This window comes from Schistocerca serialis, chromosome 1 (genome assembly GCF_023864345.2).
Source record: "Schistocerca serialis cubense isolate TAMUIC-IGC-003099 chromosome 1, iqSchSeri2.2, whole genome shotgun sequence".
Taxonomy (NCBI): Eukaryota; Metazoa; Arthropoda; class Insecta; order Orthoptera; family Acrididae; genus Schistocerca; species Schistocerca serialis.
In genome coordinates, this window is record NC_064638.1 from 939126156 (window position 1) to 939148802 (window position 22647).

The following is a 22647-nucleotide window of genomic DNA, read 5'->3' on the forward strand; positions in this document are numbered from 1 at the left end:
TTACATACCGATGGAAGCACGTAGTATGCTTCATGTCGTTTGTTGCATGCGGCATTCGTGTTAATTGTAATGACCCGCAGTGTCGATTGACGAACTGAAAGGAAGCAGGGTGAATTAACACGTCGTGGTGGTAGGGAGCGGGAGGCAACTGCACGTTAATGCGAAGTGCGGAGCACAGCAACACAAAAGAGACGGTGTGTCAGCGCGCCTGTGCGGCAACATTTGAGAAGCGCGGCGGCAGGCTGCGCTGAATGAGGCTTCTGTTCGCACTGCGACGTGAATACCGATGATTCAGGGCAGCAGAGGAAGCGGGGCCCATATTTGTCCTCTGGCACGCTCAAGGTCAGCAATCCGCGAGCGCGCGCACACACGTGTCCGCCCCGCGCACAATGGCGGACTTGTTCCCAGGGCTTAAAGGGGACGACAGCAGCGCCACTCGCCGAACAGGTGGGCCACGCGGGATGGCAGACGTGCTGGATCGCGAGTCGTCTAGGCCAGGGCATTGTAGCTAGCGATGTGCCTCTTAAACCGTCGGCACACGGACCGTGCTGTCGAACGTTAACGTTGAGCGTGCCAAGATCAACGTGCTGCTGAGCGCTCAGGAACGATGCGACTCGGGCATACGGTACGTGGGCCCCAACGTGGTATACGCGATCGCAACGCACTCCAGCGGCAGTTGAGGGATGTTTCTAGTTCGTAAATCATATTGTTTACTCAAAGGGCGCGCGTAAAATTCCCTCATTAGCTCTATTAAAATGCACATTTCCCCCATCGTCCACGAAAAGGAAAGTACCAAGTCCAATCAATAAGGACAGAGATTTATAAAAGTTCCATTACAAACAGTGCGGTACAAATTTGAAATACTTCTCCGCATAAGATAAACATTATTTCATCATTCCCACATTTTAGTAAAGCCCCAAGGTCAGTCTTCCTTGATCAGTGTTCCTACTCAGTAGCAGAATCTTTGCAATATGTGAATTACGAAGCGTAAAAGAAAAAGGAGCAAAATATCTTTATACAAGTAGCGCAAGCTGTCCTGTAGATTAAGTCAATCGAACAAAGTCACCCCTCAAAAAAAGGTGAATTTGTATTTACATAACATCAAATATTATAGTATATACTTGTATTAAACTAATAATAAAGTACCAGAACCCAATAAAACGCGAATGTCAGAAAAAAATTTGGAAGTGGCTCGATGCGAACCACCGCCCAATCAAATCCTTCTGCAGCGTGCAGAGACGTTAGTCATTTCGAATTCTTAACGTTTAATCATAGTATCTTAGCTCCTGCAGAAAACCTTAATCGTAGATATGTTACTAATCGAAGTTTAATTATAACAAATTGTACCAAGAACAATACGTTTTGGGTAGATCTTCAGTGTGTCGCTGGCTTGAAACAGCCGACTCTCATAATACGCAAGTTACAATAATTCTTTTGCCACGAATATGATGTTTCTCATTATTTTATTGGAACGAATCACACAGTTAACAACAAGTTTTCCAGTGATTCTCAATTTGCTGGTGCTCAGCAAAGGCATATATACATATAGGCTTGAAATGAATGCCAATATGGCGCCTCACAACTCTGTACTGAAGGAAGACGGCGCGCGTGTGACGTAGGTGGCGTTGTGCCACCTCATTGGTCAACGCTCAGACGCACGCTCAGAATATCTGACATGCCAGATATTCGGGAAGACTCCCGAACGTGCTATTCCACGCTATGACGTCAGAAACTCGGCACGCTCAACGCTCAACTTTCGGTTGCACGGTCCGTGTACCGATGGCTTTACGCTACTGCGCAGAAACGTGGTGCACATGTAGATATTCCCATAAGCATGTCCGAGGAGAGACTGCAACACTGAAAATACGAGTAGATCCTACACAAGGTGTATTTTAATAGACAGAACGTGTACGATAACTGAAGCGGAAACATCGTGGCAAACATCGGTCCACAAAGGAGCTGTTTGTGCGTCATAGGGCCACTCAATAAGTAACGCGCACATTTTTTTTTCTCTGAAAGCAGACGGGTTTCTTTTCTTTTCTATTTTTCGAGATTCCAAAAAATGTGTGTATGTGAATTCCTAAGCGACCAAACTGCTTAGGTCATCCCTCCTTAGACTTACACACTGCATAAAGTAACTTATGCTGAGAACAACACATACACCCATGCTCGAGGAAGGAACCGAACTCCGGCGGGAGGGACCGCGCAGTCCGTGACATGACGCCCCAAAACGCGCCGTCACTCCGCTCAGTTTTCAAGGCTCCACTATACCATATTATTCTCCACTCTTTCGGCTACAAAAGCCTATTTTTCAACATAATCTCCATTCGATGTGACGGCATTATGCCACATTACTGGGAGCGCCTGTATTCCGCATGGCTTCTAACCTTACGAGGAGTGTTTCAAAAGTCCATGCGAAGTCCGAGAGATGGCACCACCGGCGCGTATCGAACTCATGCTTTGTTAATACCATCTTTGGAAAGAAAGCAAAAAAAAAAAAAATGGTGCAAATGGCTCTGAGCACTATGGGACTTAACTGCTGTGGTCATCAGTCCCCTAGAACTTAGAACTACTTAATCCTAACTATCCTATGGACATCACACACATCCATGCCCGAGGCAGGATCGAACCTGCGACCGTAGCGGTCACGCGGCTCCAGACTGTAGTGCCTAGAACCGCACGGCCATTCCGGCCGGCAAAGAAAGCAAACCAAGTTTCAGCCATATTGGTCTATTTCTTTGTCTTTGGGATTTGTGTGAATCAAGGAAGTTGAGTGATTGTCAAAAAATGGACGAAAAAGAATTTCGTGTGGTGATTAAACATTACTTTATGAAAGGCAAAACGCCTCAGGACACTAAAGAGAAGGTTGATAAACATTACTGTGACTCTGCACCTTCGATTAGAACAGTTTATAATTGGTTTTAAAATTTTCGGAGGGGTCATAAGGGCACAAATGATGCTGAACGTTCTGGACGCCCTGTGAAAGTTACGACTCCCGAAATCATTGATAAAATCCATGATATGGTGATGGATGACACAAGAGTTAAGGTGCGTGAGATTGCTAGTCCTGTGGGCATCTCGAATGAACGGGTACATAATATTTTGCATAAACATTTGGACATGAGAAAGCTATCCGCAAGATGGGTTCCGCGATTGCTCACGCTTAAACAAAAACGGAATCGTGTGAAGTGTTGCAAGGATGGTTTGCAGCTGTTCAGGAAGAATCCGCAGGACTTTAAGCGTCGTTTCGTCACTGTGGATGAAACATGGATACATTACTATACTCCTGAGACCAAACAACAATCTAAACAATGGGTTACCAATGGAGAATCTGCACCAAAAAATGCGAAGACCATTCCTTCGGCCGGCAAGGTTATGGCGACTGTCTTTTGGGATTCGCAAGGGATAATCCTCATCGACTATCTGCAAAAGGGTAAATATATTACAGGTGAATATTATCCATCGTTATTTGACCGTTTGAAAACCGAACTGCAAGAAAAACGCCCGCGATTGGATCGCAAAAAAGTCCTTTTCCATCACGACAATGCACCAGCACACACCTCAGCATTTGTTGTCGCAAAATTAATGGAAATAGGATTACAACTAGTTCCACATCCCCCCTCCCTCGGACTACTATTTGTTCCTCAATTTGAAGAAATAGCTGGGAGGACTTAGATTTTATTGAAACGCGGAGGTGATTGCATCGACTAATAGCTATTTTGCAGACTTGGACAATTCCTATTATTCGGAAGGGATCAACAAATTAGAACATCGTTGTACGAAGTGTATAAGTGTAAAAGGAGACTATGTCGAAAAATTAAAAGGGTTTACCCCAAACACGTAAGTGGTTTTCATTTTTGCACGGACTTCGCAAACGCCCCTCGTATAGTGCGATGTCGGTTCGAACTGATGAATCATTGTTTTATCCCTGTGAAGATGTTCGACGATAAATTGTCACTATCGGCCTCGTAACCCGCAAGCAATTCTGCTCAGACAGTACTTCGTTGCTCTGTGTGGCCTTCTGTTAAGCAGCGAGGAAGTCCGCGGGCGCGCAGCTCCGAGTTCTCCAACTTATGAAAGAGTGTGACAGCACTGCCAGCAGAGACGTCTAGTTCTTCAGCGAGTTTGATCGTGATCCATCGATCACTTCGAATCAGAATTTCAAACAACACTGCGGGAATCACAGCTGTGTGGGGCACGCTGGAGATCGGACAGGTTTGCAACGATGACAGACCCCTGGCCCAACGACTTAGCGTGTTTTCCAGGTTTCCGTACGCATTCTGCTCTGTTATCATACACCCTGTATACCTCGGTGTATCACAGTGTTATGGTCTTCAGTCCAAAGCTCTCCACGCTAGCTTGTCTTGTGCACGCTTCTTCTCCTCTACATAACTACTGCAGCCAACATCCATCCAGTAAAGCCTGGTCACTGTAGGCGAGTCTCGGCTCCCTCTACAATTATTTTGATCCCGCACACTTTCTTCCCTTGTCTAGTTGATGATTCCTTGATACTTCCTAACAGTTCATCTGTTCCTTTAGTCTAATTGTGTAATGAATTTCTTTACTTCCCATTTTGATTCACTATCTCTCCTTTAGATATTCGATCTCCGCACCTAATTTCAGCACTCTTCTCTAGCACAATATCTCAAAAGCTTCTATTGTCTTCTTGTCTGAACTATTCATTGTCCACGTTTTACAACGGTACACTCCAGACCTTCAGAAAAGAGTTCCTAACACTAAAATCTATATTCGTTGTTAGCAAATTTGTCTTGTTCAGAAACGCTTTATTGTGATTGCCAGTCTAAATTTAGTATCCTCTCTACTTCCATCATGATCAGTTATTCTGCTGCCCTGATAGTAAAACTCATCTACTACTTTTAGCGTCTCGTTTCTTAATCCAGTTCCCTCAGCAACACCTGATTTAATTCTACTACATTCCACTATCGGTGTTTTGCTTTTGTTGATATTCATCTTACATCCTCCTTTCAAGACGCTGTCCAGCCCTTTCAATTACTCTTCCAAGTCCTTTGCTGTCTCTGGCACAATTACGGTGTCATCGTCCAACCTCGAAGTGTTTAGTTTTTCTCTTTGAACTTTAATTCCTACACCATTGGTTTCCTTTACTGCCTGCTCATCAGACTGAATAACATTAGGGGTAGGCTATGCACAGAGAAACGTGTCGTTATATTTTCTTCGATTAAGGGTAATGTAATGAAAGTACCGATGACTTAGCGAAGACCGCCGCTCAAAATCGCGTATTTATAAATATCAAACTATGGACACCCGAGTAGAAGCGTATGTTATGTAGAACAAGACACTGTTGGGAAGAAGTGTCGAAAGGCAGTAAAGAGAAATGTTGTGGACAAACCGAACATTTCCTAGGACCGCTGGACCACTAGTTTTCGCGAATAAAGCATTTAAAATTGCACAGTCCGAATGAGATTTAATCACGAATCAATTACTAGCCATCTTCACCAAGTAGACGTACGGAGAGGTCCGTATTGCGGACATGACAGAGTAAGAACAGGAGATATAAATCACGTTTCCTGTCACGTAAGCGACGTCTATACCGGCAAACGTATTTTTTACAACAGCTCATCAGATGCTGCCAACCATTTCTCATTAGTATGGCAATTTTCCTTCATTAAAATAATACATTAATTTGTCTGATAATTATAAAAATTTTTGAACTGATGTAAATTTATACTGTAAAGTCCCAGGAAATTCCTAAAATGGCGTGGACACACGAAGGAAAAACCTGAAGCTTTTCAAAATGTCGACATGAACAGGGTTTGCTAAAGGCCACATGAAGGTACTTGATTCAAACTGGGGGATTTAACTTCAGTGAACTTTTACAACACGATTCAGTTTGGCATTTTTCGCACTGAAAAATCATTGCTAGAGGTGAAATAAGCGGCAAGTGTCAGAAAACATTGAAGAAAAACATTGCGTTTGTGGTGTCGCACTTAGAAAGTGAGCCTCCAAGACCGTTTAGGACAAATACATACACTATGTGATCAAAAGTATCTTATCCAGACACCTGGTTGAAAATGAGTTACAAGTTCGTAGCGGCCTCTATCGGTAATACTGGAATTCAGTATGGTGTTGGCCCACCAGCCTTGATGACAGCTTCCACTCTCGCTGGCAAACATCCCAAAGGTGTTCTGTAGGATTCAAGTCAGGACTCTGTGCAGGCCAGTCAATTACAGGGATGTTACTGTCGCGTAACCACTCCGCCACAGGCCGTGCATTATGAACAGGTGCTCCATCTTGTTGAAAGATACAATCGACATCCCCGAATTGCTCTTCAACAGTGGGAAGCAAGAAGGGCCCGCATCTCGTGGTCGTGCGGTAGCGTTCTCGCTTCCCACGCCCGGGTTCCCGGGTTCGATTCCCGGCGGGGTCAGGGATTTTCTCTGCCTCGTGATGGCTGGGTGTTGTGTGCTGTCCTTAGGTTAGTTAGGTTTAAGTAGTTCTAAGTTATAGGGGACTGATGACCATAGATGTTAAGTCCCATAGTGCTCAGAGCTATTTGAACCATTTGAAGCAAGAAGGTACTTAAAACATCAATGTAGGCCTGTGTTGTGATGGTGCCACGCAAACAACAGGGGGTGCAAGCCCCCTCCATGAAAAACACATCACACCATAACACCACCGCCTCCGACTTTTACTGTTGGCACTGCATACGCTGACAGATGACGTTCACCGGGCATTCGCCATACCTACACCCTACCATCGGATCACCACATTGTGTACCGTGATTCGTCACTCCACACAACGTTTTTCCACTATTCAATCGTCCAATGTTTACGCTCCTTACACCAAGCGAGGCGTTGTTTGGCATTTACCGGCGTCATGTATAGCTTATGAGAAGCCGCTCGACCATGACATACAAGTTTTCTTACCTCCTGCCTAACAGTCATAGTACTTGCAGGGGTCCTGATGCATTTTTGAATTCCTGTGCTATGGTCTGGATAGATGTCTGACTATTACACATTACGACCCTCTTCAACTGTCGGCGGTCTCTGTCAGTCAACAGACGAGGTTGGCCTGCACGCTTTTGTGCTGTACACCTCCCTTCACATTTTCACTTCACTATCACATCGGAAATAGTTGACCTAGGGATGTTTAGGATTGTGGAAATCTCGCGTACAGACGTATGACACAAGTGACACCCAATCACCTGACCACGTTCGATGTCTGTGAGTTCCGCGGAGCGCCCTCTTCTACTCTCTCACGATGTCTAATTACCACTGAGGTCGCTGATATGAAGTACCTGGGAGTAGGCGGCACCACAGTGCACCTAATATGAGAAATGTATGTTTTTGAGTGTGTGCTGATACTTTTGATCACACAGTGTATTCCCATCACCATCCATGTACAGTTACGTCGTTGTTCCAACTTTAATTATCATAATATCAGCTTCGCGTTAACTTCTATGCGTTCTTCCTTCTACCGAAATGGTCCCTGTATTTTTCTGAGAAATAATCAAGTTCGTAACACACAAACATAACTATTCCACATTCTAAGGTCATTCCAAAGATACCATGCAGCCATTCAGATTTACAGTTTTGGTGTGTTCCCTGGACCGTTTCTGCCTGTTCTTCCAAATTAACATGGTGTGATTTCAATGTGTGTGTGTGAAGGGGGGGGGGGGGGAGGGGTTGGTGGTTTAATTGAATATATTGTTGTGTTCCTGTATAATTCATATAATTAAATCGTTGCCCAACAAATCAATGATAAAGGTGTATGCAAAAGGAATGGTTTAACAATCATTGACAATAAATAAACCAAAACCTTGGAAAACCTGGCAAGGGATCTGGAAGGTGATTTGAATGAACATTCATCTGAATAGCACATCTACATTCACGAAAATCGTATTCTAATTGCTGAACATTAGCGGACAAGTATAGAAGGCACTACAGAAGGGCATACGTTTGCATCTATGGCCGGATTTGAAAGCACAATGAACTTCTTATTGCAAATAAGTTATCAGAAAGAAGATTGAAATTACTAAATATCATTAAAAATGACTTAACTTTCCCTACAGTTCGTCTCCTTGGTGTGGCACGATCTCACGATAATAACAGTCTGCAAGTGGAGGCTTGAGTGGCTGTTAAATCCGTCATTGACTCCGCACCGACAACTTGAGCTCCGTCGGCATCTAAAATCAGTTCAGCCTGACGAAAGCCTCCTATCTCCAAAGTAAAGTCCTCTGATCAAGACGGTGAAATAAGAAGACAACCCAGGAAGTCACCAGTTTGAGAAGTAACATCCTCCAGTGCACTTCCGTCAATGAAGATCGGTTCCCATCACATCTCCTTCCCTTACTCTCGTTTCAGGTGGCTAATCAGTTACAAAAGTTGTTAGTTTTAACGCTCCAAAACTATATCCTGCTCTCTCTCTCTCTCTCTCTCTCTCTCTCTCTCTCTCTCTCTCTCTCTCTCCGCTCCCCGCGCCACGCGGGGTAGCCGCGCGGTCTAGGGCACCTTGTCACGGTCCGTCCGGCTCACCCCGTCGGAGGTTCGAGTCCTCCCTCGGGCATGTAATTTAGTTTAAGTTAGATTAAGTAGTGTGTAGGCTTAGGTACCGATGACCTCAGCAGTTTGGTCCCATAAGACCTTACCACAAATTTCCAAATTTTTCTCTTCCCCCCCCGCCTCTCACTCTCACTCTCTCTCTCTCTCTCTGCTTATTCACGTTCGAGTGCTGGCCACTTAGGGCGGATATGGTAAACACAGCTATGTTTCTTACTCCCACTTATAAATTATTTAAGTTAACTTATGGTAGCTGTTTTTATATGTTTTTAAACATTCGGACTTGTTGACCTGAGTGTGGGGTCAGTGACTGACAGTGTTCAAAGGGGCGCTAAACTTTTCTGTTCCTATTCCCCTTTCTGATGTGTTACCTTAATAGCCTGTGTATTTCGACAAATTATGACGGTGTGCAGTTCTGTCAACAACAGCTGGTCCTCTAGTACTCTGCTGAAACTGCATGCAACCCCATACCACACACAGGTCACTAGAAACAGTGTCTATTGTCCCCACACAGCTTGGAGGTACAATCTGTGTTGTGACTTTGGTGCATCCGGCAGCACGGCGTGTCCTCTAGCCTGCAGCCAGGCACAACTTATTTTCATAGAGGCCTCTTCTGTAAGTGTACATGCAATTCAACATAGGGAAATGTAATCTGCGTCGTTAAGTACAGCCAATCAGTGGTACTCATTCTTTTACTGGTAAAGATTAATTTATTCCGGTTTGATAAAACTTTTCATTTGGGTGTTGCATCATTTCTAGGACTGTCATGTAACGAAAACTATTAAAGCGCTTAGAAGGGGCTCCCATGCTTGACTGTTGTGCGCTGATTCAACAATGCTGCTTCTGCTTGGTCGTGTAAACACTGCAATGTGTACTGGAATGCAGCCCCAGCTGCCAGATTTTCTTTTGCACAACCGATGCTCTCTTCCAGGTAAATGCTTCATCGTTTTCGAAACATACTTCAGTCGTCAGATTCCTATAACCCTTCAAAAATGTCGGCTAACCTAACAAGGCGACCTTGCTGAATGCTGTATCCTCTTCACGTTCCTTTGGATTTAGTTCTTTGCCCTAACGTCAGTTTCCTAAAAAAGTACCATGCAACTATAAAAAAAGGTCACTTTTGAAGATCAGAAGATTTTAGAGTATTGTTAAGTATTAAATATTTGTGTACTGTGTAATATGAATGTCATACAGGGTGACAATTATTGAACTACATGAAAAAAACGTAAATCAGTTACAAACAAAAGCGTGCACGTACTTTATTCAATATGTAAACGTTACTACAGATACTTGGATATGGGTTATGACATGTTTGATGTGCCTGCCATCATTGGTGATGATGTGGCGCAGATAAATAGTGAAATTCTGCATGAACCGCTGAAGTTTCGGAACATCGACGCTGTCGATGACCTCCTGAATGGCTGTTTTCAGCCCAGCATTGGGTTTGGGGTTATTACTGTACACCATGTCTTCAATATAGCTTCACAAAAAGGAGTCGCAAGTGTTCAGATCTGGAGAATATGGAGGCCAATCGAGGACCATGCCAGTGGCCTCTGGGCACCCCAGAGCCAGAATGCGGTCCCCAAAATGTTCTTCCAGGACATTGAGCACTCTCCTGCTTCCATGGGGTTGAGCACCGTCTGGCGTGAACCACATCTTGTCGAAATCAGTGCCACTTTGGATAATGGGGATGAAATCTTCTTCCAAAACCTTCACGTGCCATTCATAGTCGCCGTTCCATCAAGGAATATCGCACTGATTATTCCGTGACTGGACATTGCATACTACACAGTCACCCGTTGAGGGTGAAGAGACTTCTCGATTGCGAAATACGGATTCTCCTTCCCTCAGATGCGCCAATTTTACTTATTGACGAACCTATCCAAATGAAAGTAGGCTTCGTCGCTAAACCAGACCATATTCACATACTAATTCCCATAATGCCCTCGATCAACCGTGCAGTTTGAACATCCTGATGAAAACCGTTCAGAAGTTATGACCACTTTATTTTACATCGTTCAATAATTGTCAGCCTATACATCGCTCTGCAGTTCTGTTTCAGCTCTGTTACGTTTACGGGATCATTGATTTAGAGAGCCTGGTTTGTTTTGCTAGCAGTGAGAAGGATTCCTTTCTCATCAGAAGGGAGCTTGTTTGGAGGGCTTGGCAGTCTCGTAGGATCGGCGTAAGTCTTTTCATGATATCTCAAATGCAGACAACTATCGCATCCTGGGTGGCAACCAGTTTTTTGCAAAAACTGGTACTACTTCCCAAAATGATCATTGTTCACTGACGCTAATCGGCTTCCCAACGAGCACAATGCCTCTGATCGCCACAGCTTTCCCCTGGCGTGCTTGAGGGTAGAATTTGCCTGCACATCAATGAGGAGCCACCTATTAGTGCTTCTCTGACTGGTGCTTCCTCCAAACATTGTGAGCTGTCCAATCCAAAGTAATACCTCTATCATGAGACACGATGTGGATTATGCTCACAATTGGAGAGGGACTGTTCGAAATCAGTATCAACTTCACCAATCGTAATGAGGCATTTTGCGTGGTTGTTGTCTTTCTGTTGTTATGATGTCATTCTTTATTTCTGGGCTTGGGTGCTGGGCCGGTCACGTGTCTGACATTCACTTCCCCAAGCTAGCAGTCTGCTGACCACCGACTCAGGTAGCTTGGTTTTTGGCGTCTTCAGTGAAGAAATTTCACCAATCTTTAATGATCACCTGGGATATTATCCTTAGGGTCTACATCTGTTTGTGACATTCACTTTACAGCTTTCGAGAGATATACCTGCATGCAAGCACTTGACTGACTTCTACTTCTGTGATTGTCAAACAGAGCTGGAGCTCCATCCGTAATGATGTTGACGTCGACGGGGCCTTACACTATAACCTTCCACCTCCTCCTCGCATGGCATTCCAGTAAAAACTCTTCACTCCAGAAGGGAAACGAAAGGGGTCCCATGAAAGGCGTTACATCGGAAAACTTTGGGCAGGTAGCGGAATTTGTCAGGAGACACAGAAGACAATGTTCGCGCATTAATCCGCTGATTAAAACGGCTGAGCATAATGCGTGCCGGGAAAGAGGAAAGGAAAACGGCTGCAGAATTAATGGGCAGGGAGCGAACGCCAGCAGAAGCAGTGAGGTGTGCGCGCTGACGAGCGGGCCCGCAGCGCCGCCTTTGTGATTCTAATGAATCCCATTAGAGAAGCCCCGGCAGGATGTTACACAACGCCAGGAATTCGCGGCGGGCGCAGCCCTTCCCTGCAGGGGCTGATAACCTGCCGCCTGGCTGGCTGGCTGGCTGGCACAAGCATACACAGCGACGCGTCCATAGCCAAAACTCTCTCCCAGTCAACAGTTCCGACATTCGTTCGCTGTGTCACAAAAGTCCTGACACCGACTGTAGCAAACAAAGAGACACCCCCGCCAATTGGGTTTTTCTAATTTTTTTATACGGATTTATAGTGTGTGAAGTTCAGAACCCATATATCGTTATCCCAAAGTAGTTCGATGCAACTCTCAAAATTTCTCTAGAAAATCGACTTCGAAGTTTTTGGTGGACCTTTGAACCTTTAATCACTAAAATTAAGGCAATTTTCACGACCGGCAGCGTGGCTTACACTGCAGCTTTGGAGCATGTTAATCACGTAATCGGTGGATCGCTGGTTCGATTTTCACCAGTCTTCCTTTCGTTCAGTTGGAGAAACTCCATTATTTAAACACAAAATTTGTCACTTGTATGCTAATTAACACATACTAACCGTTATTTTTTGTGAAAACACACATCTTCTTGGTTTTAATTGCATATCACACACAAATTCCAGTTTTCAGTACAAATATACTTAGTTATCAATATTTTATAAACTACTGTTAATAAATATGTAATGTCATATTTTAACTTAAACAATATTTATTAATAACCTTTTATAAGATATCGATAATTAAGAATTTGTATGTGCAGTGCATGTGATATGTAATTAGAAACAAGAAGACGAGCCTTTTTTAATAAAAAAATATGATTATATTTCTGTTAATTAGCATATGTTTGACGATATTTATATTTAACTGAATTAGACATTCGAATTGAACGAAAAAAAAAAAAAAAACTCGCCAGGTGCGAGTAGATGTCGCGCACTTGGGGTTCCCTATACACTTAATTATGTATATGGACAGTTCATCGGTTCCGGAATCGAGGATCTCGACGATTTTTGCCTGTTATCGACGTTGATACTGCCAAGATATCGGTCCCATGGATTCCAAGATTTCGAGAATGTTTTAGTTTCAAGTCTGAAGTCGGATATTACATGACAATAGAAATATTTTCTTCATATGACATAATTATAAATTAACAACTTTCTAATTTTTCCTTTGGTTGTACTGTGAAGCCTTCCTTCTGGCCAAAATTCATACTTCCACGTGAAGGCAAAGTACCCTTTAGGTTTTAATAAGTGAGTTTGCGAGACTCAAAATATGTGGCATAAATGGTAATATCCTTCGACTGGAATGACTTAAAAGTTTAATATTTTTATACCACAAAAGACCACAGACCTCAGTATGTGACATAAATTTCAACTCAAAATACACTCCTGGAAATGGAAAAAAGAACACATTGACACCGGTGTGTCAGACCCACCATACTTGCTCCGGACACTGCGAGAGGGCTGTACAAGCAATGATCACACGCACGGCACAGCGGACACACCAGGAACCGCGGTGTTGGCCGTCGAATGGCGCTAGCTGCGCAGCATTTGTGCACCGCCGCCGTCAGTGTCAGCCAGTTTGCCGTGGCATACGGAGCTCCATCGCAGTCTTTAACACTGGTAGCATGCCGCGACAGCGTGGACGTGAACCGTATGTGCAGTTGACGGACTTTGAGCGAGGGCGTATAGTGGGCATGCGGGAGGCCGGGTGGACGTACCGCCGAATTGCTCAACACGTGGGGCGTGAGGTCTCCACAGTACATCGATGTTGTCGCCAGTGGTCGGCGGAAGGTGCACGTGCCCGTCGACCTGGGACCGGACCGCAGCGACGCACGGATGCACGCCAAGACCGTAGGATCCTATGCAGTGCCTTAGGGGACCGCACCACCACTTCCCAGCAAATTAGGGACACTGTTGCTCCTGGGGTATCGGTGAGGACCATTCGCAACCGTCTCCATGAAGCTGGGCTACGGTCCCGCACACCGTTAGGCCGTCTTCCGCTCACGCCCCAACATCGTGCAGCCCGCCTCCAGTGGTGTCGCGACAGGCGTGAATGGAGGGACGAATGGAGACGTGTCGTCTTCAGCGATGAGAGTCGCTTCTGCCTTGGTGCCAATGATGGTCGTATGCGTGTTTGGCGCCGTGCAGGTGAGCGCCACAATCAGGACTGCATACGACCGAGGCACACAGGGTCAACACCCGGCATCATGGTGTGGGGAGCGATCTCCTACACTGGCCGTACACCACTGGTGATCGTCGAGGGGACACTGAATAGTGCACGGTACATCCAAACCGTCATCGAACCCATCGTTCTACCATTCCTAGACCGGCAAGGGAACTTGCTGTTCCAACAGGACAATGCACGTCCGCATGTATCCCGTGCCACCCAACGTGCTCTAGAAGGTGTAAGTCAACTACCCTGGGCAGCAAGATCTCCGGATCTGTCCCCCATTGAGCATGTTTGGGACTGGATGAAGCGTCGTCTCACGCGGTCTGCACGTCCAGCACGAACGCTGGTCCAACTGAGGCGCCAGGTGGAAATGGCATGGCAAGCCGTTCCACAGGACTACATCCAGCATCTCTACGATCGTCTCCATGGGAGAATAGCAGCCTGCATTGCTGCGAAAGGTGGATATACACTGTACTAGTGCCGACATTGTGCATGCTCTGTTGCCTGTGTCTATGTGCCTGTGGTTCTGTCAGTGTGATCATGTGATGTATCTGACCCCAGGAATGTGTCAATAAAGTTTCCCCTTCCTGGGACAATGAATTCACGGTGTTCTTATTTCAATTTCCAGGAGTGTATGTGGCATAAATGGTAATATCCTTCGAATGGAATGACTTAGAAGCTTAATATTTTTGTACCACAAAGGACCACAGACCTCAGTATGTGACATAAATTTCAACTTGATATGTCTACCCGTTCGTGAGAAAAACAGAATCTTAACAGACAGATGGACAGACAGACTGTAGGATAATAAATGGCTAAAAAATGTGTAATATCAATTTTGGATTTTTTCCTTTACTTGTACTGTGAAAACTTTTTTCTTAGCAAATTTCATGGTTCTAGACCAAAGAGAAGCACCCAATCGGTTGTGATGAATGAGTTTTCGAGTGTCAAAATATTTTAAATAAATGTCTGTATCTTTTGGCTACATAGACTTAGAAGCTAACGTTCATTATAATGCCAAGGTACCATGGAACACAGTATGTGGCATAAATGTTAACTTGATGTGTCTACCCGTCCCTGAGAGAAAGGGTCTTAACAGACGGACGGACAGACAGTCTGACAACAAAAGAAAAAAAAAAATTCTCTAACTTTTCGTCACATTCCTCTTGAATGAGCATTCGTCACGATCATTTAACACATAGTTTACGTCGGTGTTCTGAGTAAGCTGATGATGTTTTTCTGGTTTGCCTGTGTTATACATTTTCGATACGGTGCCCCTTGAAATACCAAACACTTCGGCTACCTTGGTCACGGAAAGCACCCACCATACAAGAACTAACAACTCACCCACGTTTGAATTCATTTAGCACTCCCAGCTACGCAGAATATGTTTCTGATTATGACTGAGGTCATTTCACAGGTCCTGTTCGTAGACACATGCAACAGCGCAATCTACAGGCATGACTAGCATCTGCGTTTACATTCAATCATGCATTTATCGCAGGATTCCATATTTTTGTCCAATCCCTGCAATCCTGTAGGGTACCAAGCTATGTGGACACCGATAGCTTCGTTCGACTGCTGTTCCGCATAGTCCCAGATGGTTTCTGAGCTATTAAATTCGTCTGGTTTAGCGGACCAGTTGGAAGTGCAATACAGTGCCTGAGTGTTCGTCAGACCAAGAATATGGGCGTGCAGTCCTGTGGACGTCGATGTTATCATCTACCTTACATCCAAACCCCGCAAGCCACCTTAAAGCGAGTGGCGGAGGGTACTTTATGAGCCACTGTCACTTCCCCCCCTCCACGGCCCCGTTGCGAATGATTCGCGGGAAGAACGGTTGTAGGTAAGGTTCCGTATGACATCGAATCTCTCTGTTCGTAATTTTACATCCATAGTCTTCATGCGGGATGAAGGTAGTAGAAAGCAGTATATTGTTTGTCTCTTGCAGTAACACAGGCTCTCTGAACTGTAAGAGTAAACCAAGCAGTGACACAGAATGCCTCTCTTGTAGCGTCTGCCACTGTAATTGGCTAAGCTTCTCTGCGATGCGTCCACGCCTACTAAATAAATGAACCTGCAACGAAACGCGCTGCTCTTCTTTGGACCGTCCCTGTTTTCTCTTTCAGATCTATCTAGTACGAATCCCAGACTGACAAGCAATTCCCTAGTACTGGTCGAACGAGGATTTAGTAAGCCTGCTTAGACGCAGCACTACACAGTTGTATATATTGAGGTCTTCCTACATTCCAGTACAATTTTCTGTAGTTGCGACTTCATTGTATATAACAGCACCATACGCGAAAAAGCGTCATGGAGCTTTCGACGTTATCCACCAGGTAATTTAAACGTATACTGTGAAAAGTTGTGGTCCTACAACGCTGTCTTAGGATACGCCCGAATTTTCTTTCACCTCTGAAAGTTTGTCTCTGTTTGGAATGACTCATCACAGCACACTCATAATGAATACGTGGAAGAAAAGAGAACGTTTGGACATAGAGGCAGCTGAAATAAACATTCTGATTCTTGTTCGCTGTAAACTCAATGACTGCATCCAGAACATGATACAAGCAACATCCCAAAACGACGCAGAACTAACTCCAACCTGAACTATACCTTCCACAAGCATTGACAAACGTCTCATTCTGCCGTCGGTACACTCAACACATAGCATATTCGAAAAAGAGGCAAAATGGCCTTTTTGGACCAAAAAATGGTTCAAATGGCTCTAAGCATTGGCAACAACGACATGGCTCTGAGCACTGTGGGACTTAATATCTGAGGTCATAAGTCCCCTAGACTTAGAACTACTGAAGCCTAACTAACCTAAGGAAATCACACATATCCATGCCCGTGGCAGGATTCGAACCTGCGACCGTAGCAGCAGCGCGGTTTCGGTCTGAAACGCCTAGAACCGCTCGACCACAAAGGCAGCCCTTTTTCGATCACACTACACTCCTCCTCCCAGGTAGTGTCCAGTTTTTGCGTTAGTTGGCGCACTGATGTTTCGCATAATGCTGTGGAAAAGATAGTTAGGACTACAGGGATTATGTATGTTTTTGGATAGGGTCTGCCTTTAGCAAAACACATTTTTTGTTTTTTAACCCGAACATGTTTCACTGCAGTTGCAGCATCTTCAGTGGGCTTTTATTTTCCATCTGTTAAAGATAAAGAGTGTTCTTTGCTGTTTGTATACATGTAGCTATTAGTTTTTAAATCGTAATTGCAGATATCGTGAGCGCTCAGCTACGATCTACTCTCTTCTGCAAGAAGGAAGTCAGTACCAAGACTAAGTTATCTGTGCACCGTTCAATCTTTCGACCAACTTTGTTGTATGGGAGCGAAAGCTGGGTGGATTCAGGTTACCTTATCAATAAGGTTGAGGTTACGGATATGAAAGTAGCTAGGATGATTGCAGGTACTAGTAGATGGGAACAATGGCAGGAGGGTGTCCACAATGAGGAAATCAAAGAAAAACTGGGAATGAACTCTATAGATGTAGCAGTCAGGGCGAACAGGCTTAGATGGTGGGGTCATGTTACACGCATAGGAGAAGCAAGGTTACCCAAGAGACTCATGGGTTCAGCAGTAGAGGGTAGGAGGAGTCGGGGCAGACCAAGGAGAAGGTACCTGGATTCGGTTAAGAATGATTTTGAAGTAATAGGTTTAACATCAGAAGAGGCACCAATGTTAGCACTGAATAGGAGATCATGGAGGAATTTTATAAGGGGTGCTATGCTCCAGACTGAACTCTGAAAGGCATAATCAGTCTTAAATGATGATGATGATGATGATGATGATTACAGATATTTGAAAAAAAACATATATTACGAATTCATACCTTTTGACCACATGGTGTGGTTTTTTTGATGTGTTGTGTTTCTACAGTGGCCATTTTTTTGCACAGCTTGTCATCTGCAACCACGTATACCTTAAAGAAGACAAATTATTTAAGCCAAAATTACGATTTGAAAACTTGTTATTTCTTTGTCTGAAATTGTTTAATTCTATGTGTGTGTCTATTTACGTAATGTTTCATTTACGGTTTTCTTTTAATCATCTTCATCACTGTCGAATACTATGTATTGAGTTATCACTGTCACTGCCACTATAGGTAGACACACACATAGACAACACCTCCGACATACTTTGCATTAGCCTTCTCGTCATCAGGGTTGTTAACTGAAGATATAAATGCCATGGGCCATGACAGGGTCTTTCCAATTCCATCGACAGTTGAACTCAAAAAGGGAAAAAAAAATGAGCTCCTTAGATGAGTACACTGGTCGATTTTGTGAGCTGCAGATCGTGTAAAACTGGTACCAGGAGCTCATGCCAGCCTCCACCGCTGAAGTAGGTAATGACGGTGAAGTGGCGTGCGTGTTCCAGTCTAATGTATGAAATCAGCGCCGTAAAATGGACCGACTTGGAGACGTCACAAAACGACAGTAAGCAGCTATCGCGTCTGCACGTGCCCATTGTCGCACCGTAAATGAAGTTGTCCCGTTTGCTGGTGCGCAATGTCAATTGTTCAACCTGTCTTCAACGAATGCTGTAGCGCTCGCAGCTGTGTAACTCGGAGTAAGAAAAATGGGGTTTTAAAAGCGGATATAGACAATATTGTTCACATTATCTCTCCACTCACAAGAAATACCTGTACGGCTTTCACACGTTTGCTGCCACTGTAAATATTTCATCTTTACTGTCCTAAGACAAAGATACATAAGCGCGCTGCACCAGTAGTGGATACGATCCTTGACTCAGTGTTTAATGTCATCTGTGGTGCGTTTGGTCGCCAGTCAGTTGAGCGACGTTAGTGCAGTCTTATTAGAGGCACAGTAACGAGCAGCTGAGTTTCAGAGAAGGAGATCTGATATTTTTGAATCTGGGAGAAATTATCTGGAATACTTCATCATGGAGATGAAAACTTGTTTGTAAGGATATTTTCAAATGTTCAAATGTGCGTGAATTTCTAAGGGACCAAACTGCTGAGCTCATTGGTCCCTAGACTTACACACTACTTAAACTAACTTACGCTGTAGACCACACACACACCCATGCCCGAGGGAGGACTCGAACCTCCGGCGAGAGAGGCCTCGCAGTCTGTGACATGGCGCCACAAACCGCGCGGCCACTCCGAGCGGCAAGGATATTTTCTTGGCTGTACGGGTGGAAAAGAGTTTTGGAGGAATATTTCAAGGCAACTAACACACGTCCATGAATGAAATGTTTGTTAGTCAGAACTAGTAATTGAAGGAAATCTTTGGCCCTTTTGTAAGTAATAATGTTCATTATTAGTGTTAATTCGATGTCTTCATAGTTATTATGTCACAAATAACGCAACTGGTTTAAATGTTCGTAACATTTTCAATGAGTGTGTTACGTAATTGTTAGATTATTCTTTTGTTGTACAGTCCCTTTTTGACAATAACCATAGATTAATTTTTCAAGCGCTTTTCTTTAAAACCCTCCTCTATCATTCTTAGAAAAGTTTAAAATAAGTTGTCGACTCTGCATTGCACACGGATCCATATATTGTTTCTGACATGCAAAAAAAAAAAAAAAAATTATAAGTGTATTGATTTTTTTTCTTTAGCTGCCGCATTTTCTGATTTCAATTTGTTCGTGAATGCCAGTACTTGAGACACAAAACAGCGTACTGAGCAAGAGGTAAGTTATTTTCCTTTAAGAGCAGATCCCACTTTCATTTTTGTGAGTAGTCAGTATGTAGTTAGAATTTTCAGATATTGTGCTAGCAGATAAATTTACAGTGAACAGTTTCCTTTGAGTTGAATAGTACTCTAGTTTATGGATATTTCAAGTCAGACATTGCACTTCAAGTTAAATAACTTCGATAGCGTGCTTCAGTACTAAGTTTCAGTTAAACAGTTTTCACTGAGTAAACTTTTAGTTTCTTCAGTAATTTAATTAGATTCTCTGTATGTACATCTTTTCATAGATGGTTGCGGTTCTCAGTTGTTCAGTACAGAGTGTCAAATCAAACCACCTTTCAGCCGTCTAATTTCGAAACTGTTATTTTATTTGGCTACCAATTTCGGCGATTTACTACGTAACCTTCAGGCCCCCTGACGTGTAGGCCCATTCCAACCTCGGTTCCGGTCAAAATAGGGGCGAGCATTCAGAGACTGGTATCTGTAGATTTCTGCTTCATACAGCGATCACTTCAACCACCATCGTCGGCAGATGATGATGGTTGACTGTGGTGCACCACAGCTGCCTCTGTACCAATTTTGGTTAATGCCATTTAGCCATGCACGGTGTACTTTAACCACAGTGACACGCGAACAGTTCGAAAACTTAGCCGTTTCGGCAATCCTACATCCTCAGCCGAAAGCCAACGATGATGCCCTTTTGGACGTCACATAAATCGCTTTATTTACATTCTACGACAACGACTGCACTATTTTCCGCATCCTCCGGACACCACTGCTAGTGCTGCCATCAGCCCTGCATGACTGGTTATTGCACACTGATTTCTAACGCAGGCGGCGATCACGTTAATATGTCTGGGCCGTACGTGTAGACGTAAGTGTAGATCGTAACCCAGGCGTAATTGAAACGAAGTGTCCTGCCTTTCCAATGCCACTCGGTTTCCAACTCGACAAGGCTTGCTGCTATCAGTGAATGCAGATCCACATCAATCAGGTTCTGGTTGAACATGGGAGGGGAACTACTACCAAAGGAGATTTGGAGTCGATTGCCACAAGGGCAGTGACTACAGCGAAATATAAGGCAGCACTTTTTCACTGGGCCCAACTCCACAGATAGAGGACAAAAGCAGACTGGAGGTAGGTAATGCAGTCCGACGAGTCTCGATTTTGACTCTTCTCACATAGCGTCGAGTGCACCGGCAGCACACGTTATTCTACACTGCATGAGCCCGCCCATATGTCGCCAAGGTTGTTTCGAGTACGCTGCAGAGCTTCCACTGTGAAGGCCTTACACATCCTCTGTACACTCCTGATCTCTCCCTATGCGATTTCCATATTTTTGGAGTCATGAAGAAAGACATACTTGGCCGTCGATTTGCTTCAGACAAAGAGGTGCATGCCTGCGTACAGTCGTGGTTCCATAGGCAACCGCAAACTTTCTTTCATGAAGGCATTTTCCATCTTGTGTTGCAGTGAGATTGATGTATTAACATCTCGTTGACATTTGACTGCCCATTGTACCAGAATGGAAAGCTCCATGGCTTTCAGTGCGCCGTATGGGAAAAGTGCGAGTTTGATTTACCTTTAACAATGTCGTCGGAATCCATACTGGATGGCGTGGCAGAGGTCATTCTGTTCGAGACCCCGATTATGTTAAACTACGCGGGGCGCTCAATAAGTAATATAGCACATTATTCTTCGGTCAATTTCGGTTGAAAACATGTAGAGTTTGTTCTGAAACATCGTGGAATATTCCCTATAGTTCCATGATGTTCCGATCGGCGCCAACCTTCAAAATGGGTCTGTAACGGAGGTGTGTTCCAAGTAGGGAACTGTCTCTGAGTTTCTTTCGGCGGAATACCAGAGGATAGCAAATATTCATAGGCGCTCGCAGAGTATCTACGTAGACCTGACATTGGACAAAAGCACGGTGAGTCGTTGGGCGAGGCGTCTGTCATCGTCGCTACAAGGTCGCCCAAACCTGCCCCATCTACCACCTACTGACCGGCCGCACATACCTGTGATCCGTGCAGTCTTGGACACTCCCGTTCGAGGTGACCGATGGATAACAATCAAACCGCTCTTGCTACACATTTGGACGTCTCTGTTGGTAGTACTGACACACTTGTCATCCAATTGGACAGACTTAAATGTTTGTTCCCACTGGGTTTCTCGCTGCCTAACAGAAGACCAGAAAGGGCAAAGAAGCATCATCTACGCGGAATTTCACGGGCGTTGAGAGACTGATCGTGATAAGCTGCGGTCGAACATCGTCACAGGCACTGGTACATGGGATCATCACTTCGAACGGGAAACAAAACAGCAGTCCATGGAGTAGCGCCACACCACTTCTCCTCTGAAGAAACTGTTCGAATCCGCACCCAGAGCAGATAAAGTCATGGGCTCTGAAAGGGTTATTCTGTTTGATGTTCTCCTTCACGGTGCAACCGTCAACTCGGAAGTGTATTGTACTACCTTCAGGAACTTGATGAAAGGAGTTCAGCGTATCCGTCGCCACAGAAGTGCCAACAAACTTGTGCTTCACGATGTCCTCCTCCATGAGAACGCAAAGCCTTACGCAAGGAGCTCACAAAACTTCATTGGAGTGTTCTTCCTCATCCGTCCTACAGCCCGGATCTCCCATCGTCCTACTTCCCTCTGTTTGACCTAATGAAGGATGCACTCGGCGGGAAGCAGTATTTGGAAGATAGGGAGGTTATTGATGTAACAAGACGTTGGCTCCAACGTCGACCAGCAGAGTGGTATCATGCGGGCGCAAGGCAAGGGCTCTTCTAGTAAGGTGGCATAATCCCTTCGCAATGAACGTAAATTATGTTGAAAAATAGGGTTTTTTTGCCAAAAGACTGGGGAATAGTACGATGTTTTTGGGTGCTGAAAAGAAAACCACTCTGCTTTCGGAGAAATTGTGTTGCGTTACTTATTGAACGTCCCTCGTAGAATTTTCCGAGGGTAATTGAAACTAATCGTGTTTAATTCATGAGCGGCGAAAGAGTTGGACGGTGCTCGGAAGCGACATCTCGATCTCAGATGGTAGAGGGA